Source organism: Plectrocnemia conspersa, unplaced genomic scaffold (assembly GCF_051122295.1).
Source record: "Plectrocnemia conspersa isolate PC_06_02 unplaced genomic scaffold, ASM5112229v1 ptg000006l, whole genome shotgun sequence".
In the NCBI taxonomy this organism is placed as follows: Eukaryota; Metazoa; Arthropoda; class Insecta; order Trichoptera; family Polycentropodidae; genus Plectrocnemia; species Plectrocnemia conspersa.
In genome coordinates, this window is record NW_028277170.1 from 18,956,488 (window position 1) to 18,980,279 (window position 23,792).

At 30.9% G+C, this 23,792-nt stretch overlaps 1 protein-coding gene across 50 annotated transcripts in view; it reads left to right on the forward strand.

The window, feature by feature from the left end:
* Nucleotides 1-268: 268 nt before the first annotated feature.
* The window catches only part of LOC148234439 (uncharacterized), a 68,160-nt gene continuing 44,636 nt past the window's right edge, over nt 269-23,792 (forward strand). For 26 of the 50 annotated variants that reach the window (XM_088187326.1, XM_088187328.1, XM_088187334.1 and 23 more), the window contains exons 1-2: nt 269-344; nt 15,382-15,534. The gene's annotated coding sequence lies outside the window, so the exon portion shown is untranslated. The remainder of the gene's footprint in view (nt 345-15,381; nt 15,535-23,792) is intronic. The other 24 variants (XM_088187327.1, XM_088187329.1, XM_088187335.1 and 21 more) reach the window with 1 other exon arrangement.

Sequence of the window (23,792 nt, forward strand, 5' to 3'; positions counted from 1 at the left end):
TAATTGAGACGAACCGCCGTCAATTAGTCGCCATTGTCAATCGTAAAAAGCCGCGGCTTGTGCCCATTGGCAATAGCTCGCGTTATAATTGGCTTCGCCGAACCAGTCGAGCAGCTGCTGCGCCTGGTGTCGTCGCGCACTTTGTCGCTAATGCGCATGCGCGTGTCGAACCTAAACGTTATTCGCGCGCCCACGACGGCATGCCATTGGTTGATGGCTCAACCAATCTGGGTTCGTTTCGGCCGGGAAAGGAGTTGCCCGGGCGCGCAGTTCCGCCGAGGCTAGCGCCAGCGCGCCACTTCGACCGCTCTTGCTCCGACGCCATTGAAGCGCGCATGGTGCAGGTGAGTCCCTTCGGCCGCGTGGTGGCGCCACTGTCACTAACTTTGTACACGCGTCATCCGCATATTATTTTCATTTAAAACTAGTTATCGACGCGCTGTATATTTTAATTTGGCAATACGCGACGCTTGTGCGACTTTCACAAAATGGACAAAATGTACGGAAGTGGTTCTAAATCTTTATCATAAATTAAATTGTGATGTTCAAAATAAATAATCAAAATTATTACAAAATAAATAATTAAATTTGAAAAAACAACATTCTTCCGCTTAGTGCTCTAAAATGATGATGATAATAACAAAATCAAAATGGTGTAAAATAAAATGATGTTTATATGCCTCTAGTTCTTATAAAATATTTCTCAACTAACTAAAATCCATGACCAACGTTATCCTATTTTCTATTTTTAAAATGTTAAATTAGACTATGGTGTTTTATCATATATATTATTTTTTGTTAGGGTAGTTTTATATTTTTTTATATTATTTGGACAGATGTGGTTGAAAAATACAAGTATCCTTATACTTGCATGAGATGTTTATAAATAGTTAATACAATAGATCATTTTTATCAACATTTATTTATATAAAAACTTATGCGCTCTAAAATTAAATTTGAGCGCCTTATTTAAAAACTTATCTCTTATTCTGTTAATTGATCCAGTCTCAAAATGTGCTAAATATAAGTATTAAACTGTCCTATTTTTTTTAACTACATCTGACCGAAACACTGCTTTTCTCGCAATGGCCGTTCGAACCAGCAAAGCGTTGCATTTCAAAACCAGTTTCGAATCTAGTCGTTTTTGCCCGTCCTATGACAGCACCCCTCGTATTGAACCTCATCTCGCTTTTACAATGCATCAGAGCGAGACGGAGCGACCCTTTGCGTTTTTGGGGTTCGCCATTGTGTGTGTGCTATCGCGATAGTACACTCACAAAATCGTAATAAAAATAATTATTATAAAAAATAAACGGCAAAGCGGACGCACGCTCAACGTTGCGTGTTCCAAACTCGTGATTCGTGGAAGTTGGCCCGCACGGTGCCACGAAAATTTTGGGTGGTCTCCTATATTCAAATGTGGACCTTGCGGCCTTAGCTATTCGGTCGATTTTTGCATGCGGTATTCATGTACGGATAAATGAACTCTATCGACATACGCGTAAGGTTTATTTTTGCTTGATTTTTTTTACGCGCGCGTGTGGCAAGACTAATACTCGCTATTCTCGTTCATATCTCTCCGCACAAAACCAAAACCGGAATGCTTTAAGTGCCGCTCCATATAAAACGTCGTAAACACTATCTAAACAACGCGCGATTATGAGCCGTATTTATACATGCAATTAGGCTCAAAATTTGACTTATAGTTTAAAACGCATGTGTATTTATCGCCGTAAAGTCTTGGAATAATACTACGCGTGTGTACTACGAAAATAATGTCCGACTACAATATATGGAAGGTGTAACGTGCGCATGTGTAAAAGGAGGGATTCGTCCTTGATGTCAAAGTTGTATTTTACTACCATATTTTTTAGTTAATTTATATATTTCGCGTATCGTTCAGTAACTGATTTGCAAACAATAAATAACCATTTGAAAAAGTAACTTTTTTTATAGATAAATAACTCGAATATAAAAATTATTTGGCTCCTAAAAGCTTGAATACAATATTTAATAGCTCTGTATATTATACGTCTTTACCTCTCACTGCTTACAAAATTTACTAATATAATCATCTCAGTAGATAGGGACAGATCTTAATATTTTATTTAAAATTTAATTTCTTTTTTCTCTATGATTATTTAAAAATCAAAGTTGCATTTTTTTATGTTTTTGCGATAACAGGCTGGCTAACGTAGTTATCCGCAATATTACCAAATTTTTGAAAAAATGGCTTTTTTGTATTTTAATTTATATTATAGAAGCTACAATTTTTTCATATTGTTTTTTAAATCTACTACAGTTTTCGTGTCATAAAATAGTAGTTATATTCAATACACATAGAACATTTTCGACCTTTTCACTGAAATTCTATTTTTTGTAAGAGCACAATAACTAAAGTAATTTGCCGCAATATTAATAAATAATAAAAAATCAAAACTATAACAGTTACTGCGCTTAAAAGTACATTGACAAAAATTATTTTATTATTTAAATTATAGAAGCTACAATTTTGTCATCTTTGGTTTTAAATCTACGAGAATTTTCGTGCCACCAACATATAAGACAAAAATATTACTTTTAATTTCATTGAAATTTATTTTATAGAACACTTTCGACCACTACTTTTTTTCTCTATGATTATTTTAAAATCAAAGATGGATTTTTTTTCAAGTTTTTGCAAAAACAGGCTGGCTAACGTAGTTAACCGTGATATTACCGATTTTTGAAAAAATCAATTATTGCGTTTAAATAAAACATTGACAAAAAATATTTTTGAATTTTTGAAATTTTTATTCTTATTATAGAAGCTTAAATTTTTCATATTTTTACTAAATCTACGGCAGTTATCGTGTTACAAAACAGTTATATTCAATATAATTTACAAAAATATTAACTTTAATTTCATTGCAATTTATATCATGACATTTACGACCTCTACTTTTTTCTGTATTATTTGTTTTTACCGAAGTTGTTTTTGTGAAAGCGGCTGGCTAAAGTAATTAGCCGCGATATTATTTTTTTTAGAAAAAATTATGACTGGCAGTTATTTATTTAACAAAAAAACTTTTTTATTCTTATTATAGGAGTCACAACTTTTATTAAATCTACAGCAATTGTCCTGAAACTGTTAAATTCAATATATATGACAAAAATATTAATTTTAATTTCATTGTAATAAATTTATATCATGGAACATTTTTGACCTCCTTTCTTTTTTCTCCATGACTTGTTTTTTGTTTCGAAATGGTGGCTATAAGAATTTTTTTTTTCTTACGTTTTTTGTCATTTATGTGGGATTAAACGGTTTTTAGGACACGATAACTGCCGTAATCTAAATCAGTCATCCTGATAATAACCGGCTCTTACAAAAACTTAAAAAAACTCTAGAGAAAAAAATAAGGAGGTCATTAATATTCTATAATATATATTTATTAAAATAAAATAAAAATCTACACATTCTTATGTACATACATATATATATACCACTCAAAATTTATTTAAATAAATTTAGTATATTTTTACAAATAAACGACTAGCAATATAAAAATTAAAATCTAATAATAATATTAATTGACAAATGCGTTTATTTAAGTGTTTAGTTTATAATACTTAAGATAGTTATTTGTTAAAGTAACAATAAGACAATAACCATTGTAGCTATTGTTATATGTTTATATGACTTTTGCGTTAGTGAGTATGCTTAGTTGCGATTTCAAGTAAAACTAACTGAACGTTCTATTTCAAATTGTTCAGTGGTTCAATGTAATGTTTACTTTAAAAGACATATGTGTATGAAACGTATTGTTCTTTTAATACCCACGTCAACTGCTGGTTTCATTAGTGGTTGGTATAAAATAATATACCATCATATGCTAGAAGAGCAAAACATGTCAGCCGAAGTAATAATAATAATAATTTTACGCACACACCGCGTCTGTACGTAAGAAATATTGGGGTAAAACACCAACAAACTCCCCCCAAATGCGAAGAGGGTTAATACCTCCCGGAAAATGGCAGTACTGCAGAGTGAACAGGCAGGCAGGGGTCGGCCCTTTGTCTCGGCATCCGGCCGCCCGCGTGCCGCCGTTGCGCGACTTCTGCGCCAGACTAAACACGCATGGATGCGGGAACTCCGAAAGGAAGGGAAACCAGACTGACCCCGCCCTTCTTCATTGAGAAGAGACCCGGTTTCGGGCGAATATGTCATGGCACATACTTACCCATACATGCATACTTGCGATTGTATGTCTAATACATACACACTGCAGCTGCAGTGTAGTGCCATAATGAATTATCGGACGGATGTCTGCCACGCGATAATCGCTCAAAAAGACATTACCTTAGAGGCGTTTATCGCGTGTCATGCAAACGGTAGATATGACTCTCCGAGACTAAGAACCCGGCATGTCTAGGGTTACTACATGCGAAATAAAAAAATGTAGGACTAACTATTCAAAAATCAACTAAAACAATACATTTAAAAGTATAAGATATAAAATTGACGCTCTATGCATTATTCAGTTAATTTTGTTCTATACATAATCATAAGTGATTAATTGTTTAACTTATAAAAACTGCATTTGATTTAAAAACATGATTTTTTTAAATTTTTTTTTTTAATTTAAAGACTATGAAATAGTGTCAGTCTCCATAAAAGGTCGATCCTTCTTTGCATATAAAACAAATTAAAATAAACAATGCCTTAAAAATAATATACATGGTTCACATGTGGTATCATCGGCCGTTATTGTGTTTCAATATAAGAATTGCTGGTTGTCTAATAATATAGGTTAGAATCGATTTCATACTTAATTTATGAGGTTTGATTGTTTCCATGACGCTAGTACCTCGTTAATTATATATTATAGTCAATATATAATTAACGAGGATTTACCTATAATAACGCAATACGACACAAACCACAAGAACATGTTAACTGACATTTTGTTTCATAACAAAAATGCAATTTTTTATAGTGCAAAATTACCATCACGATCAGTGATTAATACTTAAAAAGAGTTCAAATCACATATATTTTTTTCTGATTTCCTTCTAGTGACTTGTAACGCATAGCCTGGCATGTCGTAACGAAAGATTTAAAACGAATCAATAAAATACTAGAAACTTTCATCGAAATTTCAATACAGATGAACTAATTCAAATAATTAAAGATACTGCATAAATAATTTTATTCATTCTGTTATTACAAATTTCTTTCAATATTATATTCAACTTGATCTAGAAACGACTGACAGAATGACGCGTGCAAATGTCACGTCGCTACTGTTCACAGTTTGGGAAGAGTAATTGTGACAAACAGGCATATGTATTTTCTTTTATATATTATAGATAAGATCTAAGATCTGTAAATACTTGAATTATTAAAATTATTTTTTATTAAATATATTCAAATCGTTTTAAGAACCATTTTTTCCTTGAATTCAGAAAATGATTTCTAATACATTGTACTAGTAATATGTTTGTAACACAATATTAATTCCATGGTGAAATTTAATGTGAAGCACTGCAAACCAAAAATGAAGGATATACATATCATCGTTTATGTAAAATATACCCCAGTCTTTACAATTCATTCATATATAGTATAAAATTATTGCATGAAGGGTTCATTCGGAACTAATACCATATGTGTGCATCTTGCATTATGAGCATATTTATGATGAATGGAAGGTAGTCTCTTCATTGACGTAACAGTGAAATCGGTAGGTTATAAAACTGTCATGGAATAACAGCGTTATGCTAATGCACCAGTACAGAAAAATATAGATACATATTACATATGTATAATAATATTATTTTTAAGACCATAATTCGTTCAATAGCTGCTAGTACCTGAATGAGAATAAATCAATATCTTGCAACAAATTGTTTAATGGTCAAATAGCTGTGTTATTGACAATCTTAGATAATAGTAAGGACATACCTGTCAAAATTTGTTTTATGTTTGGACCAACCCGAGCGGGAGTTCATACCTTTGGCTTCTAAGAAGCTCGGATGCGGGATTAGTCTATGTATTGTAATGTATGTAGCGAGACAATAAAATATGTAAACCGATCTAAGCGCTTCGCTGGTCCTTCCAGCCCGATTAGACGGTATTTCAACGAAGGTCAAGATCGCACGCGAACAATAAGACAAAACCCCCGACTTCTTTTGGAGGGGAGAAGTTAAACAATAACACTAGGCGCATTAAATTGGCTACAAGCTTGGGTATTTGGTGACATAATGTTATTCTTAAAATTTTATAATCCTTTTGTCATTTTATTAAATTCGCTAGTTTTCTCAAATCGCCTTATATCCGCTCTGAATTAATCTGTCAAATAATATTATTCGGTGGCGTATAACATATATGTCCACAGGCGGGGATGGGGACAAATTCCCGGGACCTGTTCTTGAAGGGCCCAAATCTGGATATTCATAAAAAAATAAAAACCGACTTCAAAACCGCGTCCAAAGGGTTAAACAATACTCGGGAAGGCAAACGCTGCTAATTAGGTGGCACATGAATAAGTGATTTCTCAAGTACATTCGTCGACGCGACTCGAGGAAATCATATCTCAACATAACTTATAAAAATTTTGTTGTAAATAAAAATGGATAATATATTTAATCCTTTTTGTACAGGTATCTGATTAACCTTTTCTAGACCATTTTACATTTTTTTGACAACTGGGGTAATTTTACAAAGCATACAGTGCCATCGAGCTCTTACATTTATGCACCTATTGCAATACAAATCACACCTTAGGCTTTATTGTATATGTTTTCTATATGAAATTATTTACCAATTAAAATATGTATTGATATTGCTTAAACGGTCAGTCCTTTCAAAGCATTTATATATGCTGTATTAGTTGAAAACTATGAGGATAGCTAAAATACTAATTTATTTTTAAGGTTTATTAGAGTCTCCATTCCTGCATTTATAATATGCTGTCATAACAAGTTTCTTAAAATCTTACCAATTTGTTTTTTTCTTCTTCAGAAATATTGAATCTTATAATATATAAAAAGTGACTTTGCTTCTACTAAATAAATGGTTTTAAAACTCAGTCGAGTGAAGGAAAACTGTAGTTATACCCCCACAGTATGCAAGTTGTTACCATTGAACTAACCGTCCGGTTGTTCGTCGACGTATTATTATCGCGGCGTTAATGTTACGGTTGCTATTATTACCAAAGTAACGGTTTACTATTCGCTTGTAAGTTTTATTGATACTGCGTGGCTCATGCGTTGAAGACGTTTCACCAGCAGCAGTGCGTTCCACACCTGCGCATATATTCAGATCAGATTTTGATTAAAATGAAGTTTAAAGTATTTTTGTGATATTCTGCAACAGTATTATTATCAAATTTATATGTGCATATGATCAAGTCCATTTTTCGTGTTTTATTTTCTATATTTGTATATATATATATATATTTAAGTCAGACATTGTTATTTGGGTGATATATTCAGTGGTTATTTACGTTATATGATATATACATACGTAGAGTAACATCAAAAGAAAATACATCCAAACCTAAAATTTATGTAAAAAACATTTTATTCCGTGATTTTTAGTATACTCAAAAGAAAGTAAACATGACATATCTAATATTTATTTATGTGAATTGAATAAAATATTAATATTAATTAATCATATTATTCGTATAGTTATTAAAAAAAGAGTTAAATTTGTTGGTTAATAAAATAAAATTAAATGATTTTTAACAAAAGAAATTTTATTGATCGTTTTTAATATGTAAAAATAAAGTTAATGTGACATATATGATATTGATTTTAAACGTCATATATACAGATTAAATAAAATAATATTAATAATTGATTATGTTATAAGTTTAATTATGAAAAAATTGTTAAAGTTTTTGGTCACTTCAAAAAGTTATATCAAACGCATTGTTTTGATTGTTATATTATATTTGTGCATGATTACAACCAATCCAATAAATTTAACTCATTATCAGATGTAGATTAAAACTAAACTAAGACATAAGTTTAGTTTTAATCTATATGTAGATTAAAACTAAACTAAGACACATCCAAAACTAAATTTTAAATTAAATTATTTTTAAGGTAAAGTATAAATATTATTGATTGATTTTGATGCAATGTTTTTTTTATAGTATTCAAAAACAAGTAAATTTGACATATCTGATATTGATTATAAACAGGGCTGTGGAGTCGGAGTTGGAGTCGTGGAGTCGTGGTGTTTTGGCCGGAGTTGGAGTCGGAGTCGGAGTCGTGAAAAATGAGCGACTCCGAGCATTTTTTAAATTATGAAATTTATGAATTTTTAATTGCGTAATAATAAATGTGTATAGCGTATGAATATTAAACGTGTAGAAAAACACCAAAAATACCTGATAAAATTAAACTTTTTTGAGTCGGAGTCGAAGTCGGAGTCGTGTTGTTGGTAAATATCGGAATCGGAGTCGGAGTCGTGTTTTTTTTAACGACTCCACAGCCCTGATTATAAACGTCACATATACAGATTTAAAAAATAAAATTATTAATTGATTATGTTATAAGTTTAATTATAAAAAAAAATTATAGTTGTTGGTTACCCTAAAAAGCTATATGAAACGCATTGTTTTGATTGTTATGCAGATTGCTTTATATATGTTCTTAATTACAATCAATAAAGTTAACTCATTATCAGATATACTATATATAGATTGAAACTAAACAAAGATATATCCAAAACTAAAATATAAATATTATGTAATGTTTTTTATTATACACAAAAGCAAGTAAATGTGACATATCTGATATTGATCATAGACTTCACATATACGAATTAAATAAAATAATATTATTAGCTTAGCTATTAAAAAAATAGTATTACAAATAAGTTATTGGAATCAAAAGCCTTATTGTAGTTTCTGATAGTAACTTTCAGACGAAATATTTTTAATATCGTACGAATTGTAAGCATAATATTTCCCGTGCCGTTATGTACTAAAAAAATAGTCCAAAATAATAAAGCAGCTGCTCCATATGAGGGCTCGTTTTACAACCCCCACCCTCATACACTCTCGAGGATTACGATTTAATAATGTGTGATCCGATTTTATACTTGTAAATCATTATTTTCATTACAAATTACACTACATAGATATTCTTGAGACATATTAAAACGGCCTCATCAAAAATTTCGATCGATGTGTAGCGGTTCATCATCATGCATGATATCTGTTATTTTAAATATCGGATTTTCGTTCTTAGCAGTACTCCATAGGCCAGAGGTAAAATGTTTTTGAAAGTTGAGTGATAATACTGTGCTTAATTAGTGTGTAATTTAAGCTGTATTTATCATGAAATGATAATATCCGTCCGTTTAAACCGGATTCAGGAAACACTGCTTATTTTGGTGTAATGTATTGTAAATATATTATATCATTGTCATACAGGAAGTTCAAAAAAACATTCGATTTCATATTGTATTTTAAAGTTTGATTTTATGGTAAAACTCAAATAATTCTCGGAAATATTATCTCAGTTTTTTTATAAACAATTATGTATTGTGTTACAGAGACATGAATCTGAGTCGGGAATTCTTAATTGTTTACAGAATTGAAACAATAGCTCGTGTATTCTGTATTTTCATGAATCAAAAGTATCTATATCTAATTACTTAAAATAAGTTAGCTATGTGTGTTATATAGATATATTAATAAGAATAAATATATATAATCAATATATATTCACTTGCAACCAACTTCATGCGTTACACATGGATTCGCTTATTAATTTAATTGTACTATAAAACTATAAAAAAATGTTTGAAATCTGTATATTGAATATTTGTTTATTTACAAGAATCAATTTTTAATTTAAACCGTAAACATAATATAAAAAAAATTATAGTGACACAAAAAATAATAAAATAAATTTGAACCGTCGTTTTTAAGATATTTTTTATAAGAAATGCCTTAAAATGCAGATGAATCATGAACCATTTAATTAAACCAGATTATATAAAAAAATAAAATATGTAAATTAAAGGGCTTTTAAATGTACAAAATAATAATTAATAATTTAATAGCAGCATTAAAAGCTCATTCTTATGAATTATGTAGCTTAAAATGAACTTTTATTATGTGTTTTATGAAACGTTAATTTTTTTATTTTATACTTTTTATCAATGGGAAGTATTCATCTAGTGTTTTTATTATTTCTATGGCTCATAATACCTTTTAAAAAACAATATATTTTACATAAGTTCTTGAAATAAGTGTAATTATTATTTAATCATGTCTTTTTCTGTGATAAAAATGAATTAAATTGCTATATTTGAAGCAATTGTGTAACAAATTCATTGACATCTAATTTAATCTAACTTCACCATTGTTTTTTTTCCGTAACATTTTTTTAATATTGTATATTATATCCTCTTTTCTGAAATTCTTTATGTTACAAGATCACCATTTTACTTTTATAAAAAATTATAATTTATTTGTCCCAGTGTGCAATTTTAAATGGAGCTTTCTGAAACTTTATTTTAAGCAATTTAAAAAAATCTAGGCTCAATTATTTTAACGTCGTTAAAACATAAAAACGTCTCTTATTAGGTTTCCAATTTATTTTATAGTAGGTATCCACCTACCGAAGCACAAATGAAGCTGAGGTCTCTGGGACCGTCGCGTCGCGCAGTTGCCAGCTCTCCTACACCCCAGGGCATGTTTGCTCCAAGGACCTTCTTATTTACAAAAAATGGCTCTCCTACACACAGGCACCAACAGATGTTTACCGCCAGGTGTCGCCAACAATCTGTTCATATAAAATACAACATAAAACGCGCGATGAGCCTCTAAAAAAATAAAAGATAACAAACTAATCTAACCTCACAACTAATATTTGTGACAATTATTTACCGTTTAATCCGTTTATACAAGTAACTGTGTTACTAGATTTACATTGTGTCAGAAATGAAAAAGTCTGAATTATATTCTGATGCCATAAAAAATACAACTTTCATGTAAAATCTAAAAAAAATCGCACCTTTCAATATGAAAGTAAACTTTTTTTACTTTGAACTCATAAATAATGCTATTGTTTGACTAAACTTTGCCATATATACTTAGAATTATACAGCTTACTCTTAAGATACTAAAGAAGAAAACCATCAAAGACAAACAACGTCAACGTCAGTTGTATGCAAATCGCGTGGCTCGCGAACTATTAGGTTTACTATGGCTTAGTCCCTAGTCGTTCTGACACAAGAGCCATTATTTTCGTCATAAATCTCGGCATCAGCTGTTTCCTTTGGAATCGCTTTTCGGTATTGGTCGGATGAAAGAAAACTTTTTCTACACATACCTACGTGTTTCTATTGTACTTAGCTTGGTGTATGCGAATCGCATTCAAATTAGCAAACTGTGTGGTAAGTGCATATTCTGCGTTAGGAATTCACGCGTCGGTTTCTGAGATCAGTGATTTTTTGCTTTTTTTAAAATAAACTGTTTTATGGTTTTGGGTTCGAGATAATAAAACTATATAGCATTATCTCGTTGAGCGCCAAGATTATTATTATTTAGTGAAGTTCAACATTTTAAATCGATTGTTATTATGCGTTTCCTTGATGCATCCTGTGGAATGCAGCAACTCCAGCTTCCAGTTTTATTTATAAACTATTTCAATAATATAAATAATTATACAAACATATTAATTATATATAATACACGTGTCATTTATGGTCAAAATTTAAGAGCACAAAATAAATACAAGAAACAAAAAAAACCTTAATAAATCAAGTGATAATTTGAGTACATTTTATTGGAGAACTATTGATATGTTGTATTTAGCATTTTGTGCTTGTATTTAAATTTGAGGTCGTTGCATAGTCACCGTTACATGAGATTAGTGGGTCAGTGTAGTTACGCTAAATACATTCTAGTTGTTTAATAGTTGCTATTTTATGACTGATTAGTATAAAAAGGTACATTATAAATGATTTTTATAGCTTTGTTTTGAATGACTTATAATTTAGAACTAATAGTATTACTAATGTTACTCCACACCAGACAGGCATATGTTAAAATGTGTCTAGTTAATTATTTATAAATTAAAATTTGATATTGGTCTAAGGGCCGCAATGGCAGCAAGCCCCTTAGAGCGAAGTTCTAAAGTATGTATGTATATTAAATTTAAACTTAGAAACCATGTGTAAGCCTAAGCATTTAACGCTTGTTTTCCGTTTTACGTTATTGCCCTCTTCATTCAGGAGAAGTGGTGGGAGAGTTTGTCTATGTTTTGTGAAAATAATTGATTTTAAATTTCCACCTCTAACCTCTAAAAATAAATTACAAAAATTTTTGTAATTTATTCAAAATAGCTGTATACAAGATAAAGAGAAATGGTCCGAATAAACTTCCCTGAGGACCTCCAGCTGGAATTTTACGTGGTTTCGAGTGTTCAAAATTTAGTGAAACAATATAGCTTCTACTTTTTATGTATGAGCTTATTAAACATAGCAGATTGTCAGGGGTTTTGTTTTTGTATAATTAATGCCATACTGTGACGAAAGCTTTTTCTATATCTAACATTAAAAGACCTATACTCTTTCATATTAAAATATTAAGTTGATTTCCGCGGAAATAAAACTGTTCGTTAATAATTTTCTTCCTCAAAGATTCTTTTAAACGCATAAGGATTTTCTGCCAATATAAAATAAAGAATGTCCTGATAGACCGTATGGTACGGAATTCTATATGATAATGTCCCCCCCCCCCCCATCGAACAAAGAAGACATATTTTATAATATTATGTTAAATATACATCGATGCTCATCGCTCAAATGAGTGATTGATCCCTAAATATAGCATAGTCTGTAACATCTCAGATTAGTGACTCTAAGGTTGTGGGTTCGAGCCCCGGAAGCGGCACTCGAATTTTTATTTATGAAAATGCGCTATTATTAAAAAAAAACCGGCCCCAACTGCAGTCTGGTGGTTAATTTTTACTTGTAGGCAGTAGCGTAGTGAAGGGAGGGTCCGGGGGGTATGAACCCCAGATCCAAAAACTCATAATTTTTTTTATAGCATATTTTTATTACGTATATCCTTTATTTGTATATGTTGTGATTTTATGTTAATTAAATATAAATTTCAAAAATTATCTTGATTTTTTTCTTGACAAAATCCTGGCTGCGCCACTGTTTGTAGGTATTCATTATGTCTGATTGACTTACTCAGTTGTTACAGATTTCCCCGTTGTAACGCATTGGGCTTACGCCTGTCATGTTACAAAAGAATTGATTTTTGGAATTTTATTTTTTTTCTAGCCATTTAATTTGTTGTTTTAATATTTCGCTCATTCTGGAGTACCACAGGGATCCAATCTGGGTCCTCTGCTCTTTATCAACGACATGCATACAATTAATAACTCAAAATATGTGCTATATTCTGATGATGTGAGTATTAGCACAAATTCGTATTTGAAAATCGTCAAGTGTCACGTTGTCATATTTTCAAGATCTGTTGCCCTGCGGTATTTTCTTACAGTTTAGGCATATTTGTTTTAAGCATATATACTTCCGTCGATGACTTGGTAGTGCCATTCGAGCAGAGATGGGTATTTTGTATGCACATTGCCAAACATTGTAAGGATGCTCGGCTTCGTTATGCGAAGCGCGTGTCACTTTAATAATTTATTGGCGATTCACACGATACGTTAGTTCGTAGCGTACTCGATTATGGCTCTATTATCTAGAATCCGAGTGAAGTACTCCTTGTTGTTGGAGAGAATTCAAATATTTTTTCTGAAATATCTACAATAGGTAGTACGGGTCATTGTATCATAGTATATTTTTGCTAGTAGCGTTATGTTAATTTCATTGTTGCTTGGCGAGCTTAAGAGTGGCATAGCGAGTCGCGATTGCATCCCTTATTCTTGCGCGTGTTGCGTGTTGCTCATCTATTTTAGGTGTGCAGCATAAATGTTCAATTTTATAATTATTGTTTATATAATGGCCATCATATGCAATTGTGAATCTTGTCAAGACATGGTGGTTAGATTTGTAATAAAAATAAAATATTTAACTACGTAATTTTAATAAGTGATTAAAGGTATATAAATAACCATTTATGAAGATATTTTAGAACTCAAACTGGACAAATCTGGGAATGGCAAATTTATTTTAAGACACAATTGCTGTGGGAAAAAGATTCATAATTCACAAATTTGTTATGCTTTCTGAATTCGTCACATGTTTTCCAAGTAATATCGATTTTTTTGTCACACTGCATCGGCCGCTGATAATCTAAGCAGCGTCGGTAATCTGTATGGGGTAGTGAACCTTTTTTTTAAGTTAATCTAACGTTTTTAAACCGTTAAAGTGGAGCTCAGAAATTTAGATAATATTTATCTATAATGGACTGACAAAAACCGAAGGTATAATATAATTTTTGCGAATGCTTGAATAAGTTCATTCTCTTTTGTATTTATTAACACAGGTTTAATGATGACTTGTAAAGTCACTATTGTTGTCACTTAACCTAATGATTAAATTTGAAATGAAAATATTTTTTGATATTAAAAAACAAGTGAAAAATACTTACGTAAAAATATTCCATTGCCAATGTATAATTTGTTTCCGTTATTGTGTTATAAGAAAACAAAGCAGACTTAGGTGTGGTTTGGCTTTAGTTACAGGACCAAAGAATGCTATTCGATGAACTCAGGTAAAAACTTCTAAGAGTAAATTGCACTCAGGTATCGGAAAGGTGTTCTTGTCCCTACAACCGACGAAATCTAAGCTCCATAAACATTTTAAAACCCAGGAACGTATTCATCACACTAACTTGACGTATGCATGTTACCGTCAATGTATAAAAACCTTATTTTTACATTCATGTGGATGTAGAATCTTGTTTATTACTATTTTTTTATACATATTATGTCATATATTAAATGTACTAATGTAAAATAATTTTAACATACAAGTATTTTTTGGCCATGAAATAACTATACAACGAACTCTATAATAGTGAATAATAAAATGTATTAATTTGCTCTACTTTGCTTCATATTTAGTTGAGAAACCATATAAAATTGACATATCTGACGTTTATTCTAGACGTTATGGTAAATGTAATAATTTAATATTTTGTATTATATACATATTTTTTTATCCATTGTCGGTAGCATTTATATAACGTGAAACCGAGGGACTACGCATCCAGGTAAAGGTTGTACATATCAGTCTGAGAACTGTGCTTTTTCAAATCAATCATGTTTTATATTATCATGTACATGTTTTGCAAGCGATTTACTGTGTCGTATGATTTATTGTCATTTGCGCTACTGATTGTATTTTTTAATGGCCAAAATTTTAATTTTACCTTTTGGTCATTTCAGAACTTCAATATGGTGTCGGTAACGGAAAAGTGTAGTGATATTGTTAAACAGTGCTCTGTGATTTCAACTAGTGTGGTGAATTGTTAATTCTGATAGTGCTACATTAAAATCAAGAACAATTAAAACAATGATTTTATAAGATACACTAAAGAGGTATGTTTATTGATATTTTATTTTTTGCAAATGCATACATTTTATGTTTTATCTGTACTTGACGTAACATACGCCATTTCATTAAAAATATGATTCAATTATCGCTTTCTAAATCCATTGATCTAAATTTCAAGAGACCAGAATTTATTTCCGTTCCGTTAAATACAAATTGTGTTTATATAGATGTACGATTTTTTCTCGTAATTTAAATCAAAGGATATACTTTTCAATACACATTCATTCGTGCGGAGCCTGCTGCACCTCTTCGTCGGACCTGAACCGCTTCCTTTTATGAAAATCATTTAGCAGATTGCTTGTATTTAGTTAGGGTTCTCAATTATCCGTAGTTTTCAACTATTCGAATATTGAATAAAAAATGAATATATTCGTATTTTTTTATTTTGCCAATTTAAATAAAAAATAATTATTTTAAAAATATTTCATCAATTTTTTGTTCTATAAAAATTAAATTTGACAGTTGCGAAACGTACATTTGCTATTTTGCATACTTTTATTTATTATTTTGCATACTTTTTGATCGATGTCGGTCTGTACTTCTTCAGCTTATTTTCCCCTGAGAAATGAGTTGGCTTAGTTTGTATTTTGGATTTAATGAAAGTTAGGTTTGGGTTTGAACAGCAAATGGATGTTTCGCAACTGTCAAATTGAATTTTATCGACATTTTAGAGCAGTGTATTAGCGCCTATCAGTTAAATTATAATTTCGCTAGTAGAAATATATGTATACTGGTGAAAATATATTTGGACTTAACGAGTGAGAAAAGACATTCGCTATAACATTTATACATCAGATGTAAATAAATAATGATATTTTCGATATTTCTTTGCTTCTTTCTTAGGTATTCGATCTGAATATTCTAATCGAATACTTTTTCTGCTACTAATTTACATTCGTTGAATATTTTCTCTTATGTCTAATATTTTGAAACGCTTAAAAAGCAATAATTTGCGAACAAATTTTAACACAATCGGAGCCGCGTTAAACAACTACAATCTGTCCCTTTGAATAATAATGTTAATTGTGAAAGTACTACCTAGATAGTGGGTACTTTTGAAGGCAATGTTCCGCTCCTTTTATTTCTTGTATTATTTTATATATTATATATTTTGACTGAATTAAACAAATGTATATCAAAGGCACTACAGACTATTTTCATCCAATGACGGGGTGCAGAAACATCTATAACAGTCCAAATTTGAACTCTTGTACTGAAGATGAAAAAAATCCGGGACAGTTTTATAATCCACTTTCATTGCTGTTTCGTTAATGAAGTTCTGGAATATAAGTAGCAGCCCCCTCTGGATTTCGCACAGTTGCCACTAGAGACATTTTTTCACCTTGACAACGAATGTAATTTCTGATCGATATACATTTATTTTACTCTCATAAAAGAGTGACAAATGTATACGATACATAAAACATGTCAAAAATAAAAAAAATTTGACTATCACAAAATATTGATATCACCGTTAGAGAAAAATAAATCTATAAAACCAATGTACAGGATAATTAAAAATAATTTTAAAAATAAAAATGTAAACAAATCAGAAATTACCTCGTAAAACTCCTATAGCAACTAAAGAACTTGTTAATATTATTCAACGATTTCCGCAAATCACAATGCCTCCTGAAATTACTATTCCCAACGGTGCTTTTAAAATACTTCCATCGATTGCCATCGATTACTTTCTATATATTATAAATTCGTCACTTGTTTGTCTATATTTTCCATCTGCATGGAAGCTAGCTGACGTAATAGTTATTCTTAAACCGGATACAGACCCTACGCTTCCTTAGTGCTACCGACCTAATCGCGAGAAAATTATTTCTTTTTTTACTACGTTTTTTGTAGCTTTACTTCAATTGATAAACTCGTTTTTAAACGTTAGAATATATCTAATTTAAATTTTAAATTATTTGTCAAGTTTCAAACCATTATTTGTTAGAGTACCCCACTGTTTAATTTTAGGACCTTTGCTATTCATAACATTTACGATTGATTTTACCGTTTTAATCGTTAATGACACGGCCATTTTATATGTTTATAAAAATCTCAATCGATCAGTTGATAGACGTAAAAATAATAATACATAATGAAAAATGGTTCGACTAATGGCGTCGCAGTTATGTTTTCTCGTAGAAGGAAAAATACATTCGCTGTCGATAAATTTGTAAAAATTTTCTAGACTTGCAAAGTCTCACCTTAGATTCTAAACTTTCGTGTGATAAACTAAAATTACCTGAGCAAAAATACACCTCTCTTTTGCCCCAAAAGTAAATTAAATATCAAAAACAAATTACTTATCTATAAAATTATAATAAGGCATAGAATTTTGTACGCTTACCCGGTTTAGGGATACATAATTAATACTCGTAATTATCCAATAAAGTCACAACAAAATATTTCTTTAAGATTAGTTTGTCCGTAAATATAATCGATAATTTATTATAATAGTAACGAAATAGCATAGTTTAATTTTACTTATCTTGGTATATCTTGTTATCAATATTGTTCCATTTCTCCTTCCGTTTATCGTGATAACCTACTTTATAGCTGTGACTCATGCTCAGGTACATATTTAAAAGCATTGAAGTCGAGATTAATTTTACATCCATTTGAGATTGAGATTCTGAAGAGAGGTGTTTATGATTATTGATAATCACAGTTATCTTTATGAAATATAAACACAATGAAAGAAAAAGCAAGTATAAACTTTTTACGAGATTTGCTGATAAATCAAAAAAAAATATTTTGATTTAGAAATAAGATAAAATATACATAAATATATGTGTATGTATATGACACATTGTCTGTGTAACATTCTTATACAAAGTGAATCACTACATGCAATGGTTATGTATGTGGAAATATTACGGGCAATTTGTTTAATACAGTAAAAACATTCCTCTATTTTTTATATACCTAGATTGCCTTTATATGATATTCCAAGGACTGGATGGAAAATTTGCTTCAGGGGAATTGGATATTAATCTACATTAGAAAGGTGTTGTGGTGTCATTAAAAAGATATTGGGCTCGAAGTGTATTGATACAAACAGAATGTAAGGAAGACATCCGCTAATATCATAGATTCTAATTTAGAATAAAAAAATATCATTTCATAATATATTCTAGATCTAGAGTAAAAACTCCACTTAAACAATGAAATGTATGCTTCATCACACAGAAGTGATACCATATTTCAAGCAAACTACATCATTTTATCGGCATATAAAAATCATATGCAATACTGCTTCGAAGATTTGTTTTGCGATACACGCATAAATTGAAGCGCTCGGTGTCACTGTGTGCTTTGTATAATCATTTAATGCGCATTGTTACCACTGTTCTAATATAAATGTAGATGAGAGAATATAAATTTAATTCCCACAATATTCTTGAGATATGATTCGCTCGAGTCGCGTCGACGAGTATACTTGGGAAATCACTTATTCATGCTGCTGATACTACGTTTTTGTGTTCTCCATTAATTACCAGCATATTGTTTGTATCGCATGAAATTTTCCATCATATTTTTTTACTACTGTCGGATAGTATTGATTTGTTCTCATCTAGATACAGTTGGAGGCATTATGATATTATTGTAAATATTTTATGATTTTTTTCTGTGCATGCTGCATTAGCGTAAAGCTGTTATGCCTTGTATATGTATATAAATAAATAATTTAATACAATTCTTAGCCTTCCTGTGATGGACACTGAGTGTACATATCATCTTATTGTGTGAATAAATATGTCGAATAATAAAGTACATATTTCAAATAAGATTTTATGTAATATATACTTAGGTAAATATTAAATAATATTTGTAGGTAATTATGAGACATTAGTCAAAAATGGGGTATCGATTCATTAATCAATCAAACGCATGAATGTTGCAATTTAGATGTTTTTTGTTTCGTATAAGAGTAACGTTTGTTTTTTTTAATTATTTTTGATAATAATTATTTAATAGATATGCAAATATTTTGGACCGCACCTTTAAGTGCCGCAGACTCGAGCAAAAAAACGACTTAATCGAAAAATATGATATCGTAGAATTGGTTAAGATTATTTTATAAATAATTTAATATATTTTTTTTGAAAGCTGACAATTTACTTTAACGCTATACAGGCAGATATACTTCGCAAGGGACAGCAATTTGTTTTAAAAATTAATTACCAGTACTAGGGCCCTACGAGTCCAACCCTTATGGGTGGGCACCCAGCTTCTTACGGCCAGATGAGCGGGACCCCACCCCCCGTAGTGATAAATATTTTATTGGAGCTGCATTAGTATTTCTCCCGAGCGCTCGGGGAGACGTGCTCTCGTTGGCTGGCCTGCATTGCTTTGCATTGCGTATCATCCTTGTCACAACACTACCCCGCTGATCTTCCAGAGGTGTACCTATACGTTGCCTCAGTCGCAGTCTTGGCCCTCGGTCCCCTCAGGGCCGAGCCCTTTGGTCCTGCTTTCGTTAATCCGGGACTGTTGGCAACCCTAGTCATAGAGGACACTCAAATAACTCGAGAATTAAATCATCCCAACAATTTTTTTAATAATAACCCATGACAAACCTTATCGAAGGCCTTTTCAAAATCCATATATACGACGTCTATTTTAAATAAACAAAAACAAATTTGTATATTTTAATGTATTTTTTCTTCAGAAAATATGCGTTGAGTGTCGAAGAAGTCAAAGACAGTTTGTGGTGTTAATCGGCATTCATTAGCTCTCCAGTGATACTTCAACGCTTGATTGCAAAATGAAAGACAGCTGAGCGATGGCGTATTGGTACCAAGAGTGATGCCACGCCACGCCACTGCTGACGCTTGTGCATGCTCTGTTTAGTCACAAAGTCTTAGATCTCACTTTTTATGAACTAAAATAAAAATTTTAATCGAAATTTAAAATATTTGCAATACATACTGGTATTAACCTATTACATGCAAAAAAAAATCCCGTTCTTTTTATAAATGTTCCTAATTGGGGATCATGACAGGTGTGTAAAATGAAAATATATTTAACAGCTAAATTTATTTATGTGCACGGCTTATGTTTGTTTAATGTTCATTGGGATAACTTCTTAAGGAACTCGATTATAAAGGTGTGAATGTCTTTCTGGATTCTTCGGATCAGATATTAATGTTAATCGTAAATATTTTCGCAATACTCCTTCTATATACAAGCAATGGCACGGTTTCGTTGGAAAGACAATATAGGGCATATGTGTTTACTACCGATAAATCGATAACATTTGTAAAAATCGGAAAATACCATTTTTCCCCCACGAGTTTTTGTCCTATATTTAGTTATGCTCCAATCAAATTTATCCACACCTCTCATATATTTATTATATCTACGAAATTGCGGGATTTTCACGTGTTTCTTCTCAGTTTCTGACCATCTATTTACTTTTTCTAATGAAAGTATACTTTCATGGGTCGATAACATATTAACACAATTATTATCTTTCCATTCTACATACTATAGTCAAATTTATCACGATTTATTTTCTTCATAATTTTGTCATATTTTATTGGACAGTTATTCATTCGATTATATCGCACCATGTCAGTAGCAGCAATATGTCTACCCCTTAAATTATTCTTCAACTCGAAACTAGTAAAAAAGCTATCGAAATAGAAAGAATGGTTGGATGGATAATCGATTTTAGAAATATTTCTCATTATGAGTGACGTCTTCAGTCCCATCTCTCTTGGTAATCTCTCTCTTGTCTCCCTTAATATAATTTAGTATTGTAGCAATATCGAGTTTCGCCACAACACATGGCCCATTTCTTGAATCTAAAACGTATTGGTTTTCCTTTTATAAATTGTTTAAGATAATGATGGTCATAATACTGAATCATTTGTTCATCGATACCAATATTTTTGGAAATATTGATTATTTTTTTGATTAGTTCCCCAAATGGGAACAGACAATATAACAATAATAACATTGACTCATGATTATTTATTTATTTGGCCAAGCACTGATGTTTATTAGTCATGCACGAGATAAAATATAATTTAAAAAATATTATATAAAAGTCACTTTTTTTATTTGTGATTTACCTCTAAATATGTATTACTCCAATTGAAGATTCTTTTTTGCGACAATACTGCTATAGACTCTTCTAAACGTAACTGTGTTGCCAGTTGCAATATTTTAGCAATAAAAGTCGGGTACCCCAAATGGGGATCGTGGCAGGTAATGGGTTACTATTCCTCAGTTCTGTTGACATATATATATATATAAGCAGTAGGATGTGGTAGGGTTCAAAGTTTCGATAAAAGAACGGACGCTCTTCACGCCAAAATGCAAAGCGGAAGCTTTCAAATTTTTGAAATAGACAATTAAGAAGCGGAACTTCTTTCAGCGTCAGACACGTAAAAAATATAGCTGTATACTTACAATGAGTTCCTCACACAATCAAACTGAGTGAGCAGTCACGTTCAGGCACATTAACAAGTTGCCCGGAAGTTTCACCTCAAGGCGGAAGCAACAGGTTGACGAAAATGCTCAGATCTGTTGCACAGGTGACTGAATAACCACACTGCCGCCAAATTTGGGTCGTGCTCGAAAGACCCTTTGGCTACTTTTTGGATTAACATATCTGAACCATTTTTTGTTAAAATAGACAAATTATTTTTTTATTATACTATTCGCAAACTATTATATAATATAAACTTTTTTCCGTGTATTGTATAAAATATTGATGTAATCTGTCTCATTTGTTGTATGACAGATATACGATTAGATACTTTTAACCCTTTAAACGCGCAAAACGAGTAAATTGATTTTTTATCTTATAAAATAATTTTGAAGAAAAAATTTTTTTTTAAGATAAATAAAATCAGAGTAATTGAACATGGTAACATAATAAAATTTGCATTTATAAAAAAATAATTCGATATTAATTTCTGGAACATATCATTTTAGGCGTTTATATTAGATGCTTATTTCCTTATGAGTTCGTTCTTGTCTCTTAGAATATTTAATCTAAAATCTCATACAGCGAAATCTTCTGTTTGGTTTTAAGTTTGAAATTGTTAAAATATAAAAACAGGTCACCTCAAATTTATTTTCGAAGCGAACAAAATGTATAATATTTAGAGCTTTATAATTATGGTAATGATCTATTCCCAAAAGGACGAAATAGCGTAGTCTGTAACGTCTCAGACTAGTGACTCTCAGGTTGCGGGCTCGAGCCCCGACAGCAGCATTCGAATTTTTATTTATAAAAAATGCGCTATTATTTAAACCGACCCCAGCTGCAGTGACATCTATTGGTTGTAAATTATATTACACATAATAATTTATAATTATTAAAATATATGTCACCAATTCCCAGACTTTCAGTCTGGTGGTTAATACTAACTTGTAGGAATTCATTATATCTGATTGACTGTGACTCAGTTGGTACAGATTTTCTCCGTTGTAACACATTGTGCTTATGCCTGTCAGGTAACAACGGAAGATTTAATAAAAAGAAATAAATATTAGCCCTTTGAGGAGTATCGCCGTACATGTACGGTAGTCGATCTTTCACTGTTTTGTAGTACCCCATATAGCTATATATTTTAATGTATAACTGAAGAAATAATAAATAAAAAACAATTATTAAAAAAAAAATTTTTTAATGTTTTATATAGAAAATAATACCAATAAATTAAAGAGTACGAAAAAAATTATAATTATTTTATATAAAATATTGAAAGCATCTATATTGATATATTATAAAAAAATTCACAAAAGTCGAATAATACATAATAAATATGTTAAAACAAATCAGAGCAATAAAATCACTGATCCAATTTAAAATAATAATAAAAAATTACAACAGAAATAATTATGGAAAAATACATAAAGTTAACAAGTATGTATAAATTAATTCACTACTCATAGGGTTGAAAGGATGAAAATATTTTCCACGCCTTTAAGTTGATACCTTCCATTTCGGAATATAAGAAGCACCCCTCAGACCACATGGCTCTCTGAATTTCGTACAATTACCTAAAGACATCTTCGCTGTATATTTAACCACCTTTACGACGAAGCAATATAAATTTATTTTATTCTCATCAGAGAGCGTCACTCTTTCTCAATTCATAATAGTAGAGTTTTTGTTTCGATGCTTGCTAGACGCATTTCTTTGCTCAATAACGTATTTTTTTAAAGTATACGAATGCATACTTCTCGTTCCTAAGCAATATTTAATGGCGGTCGACAT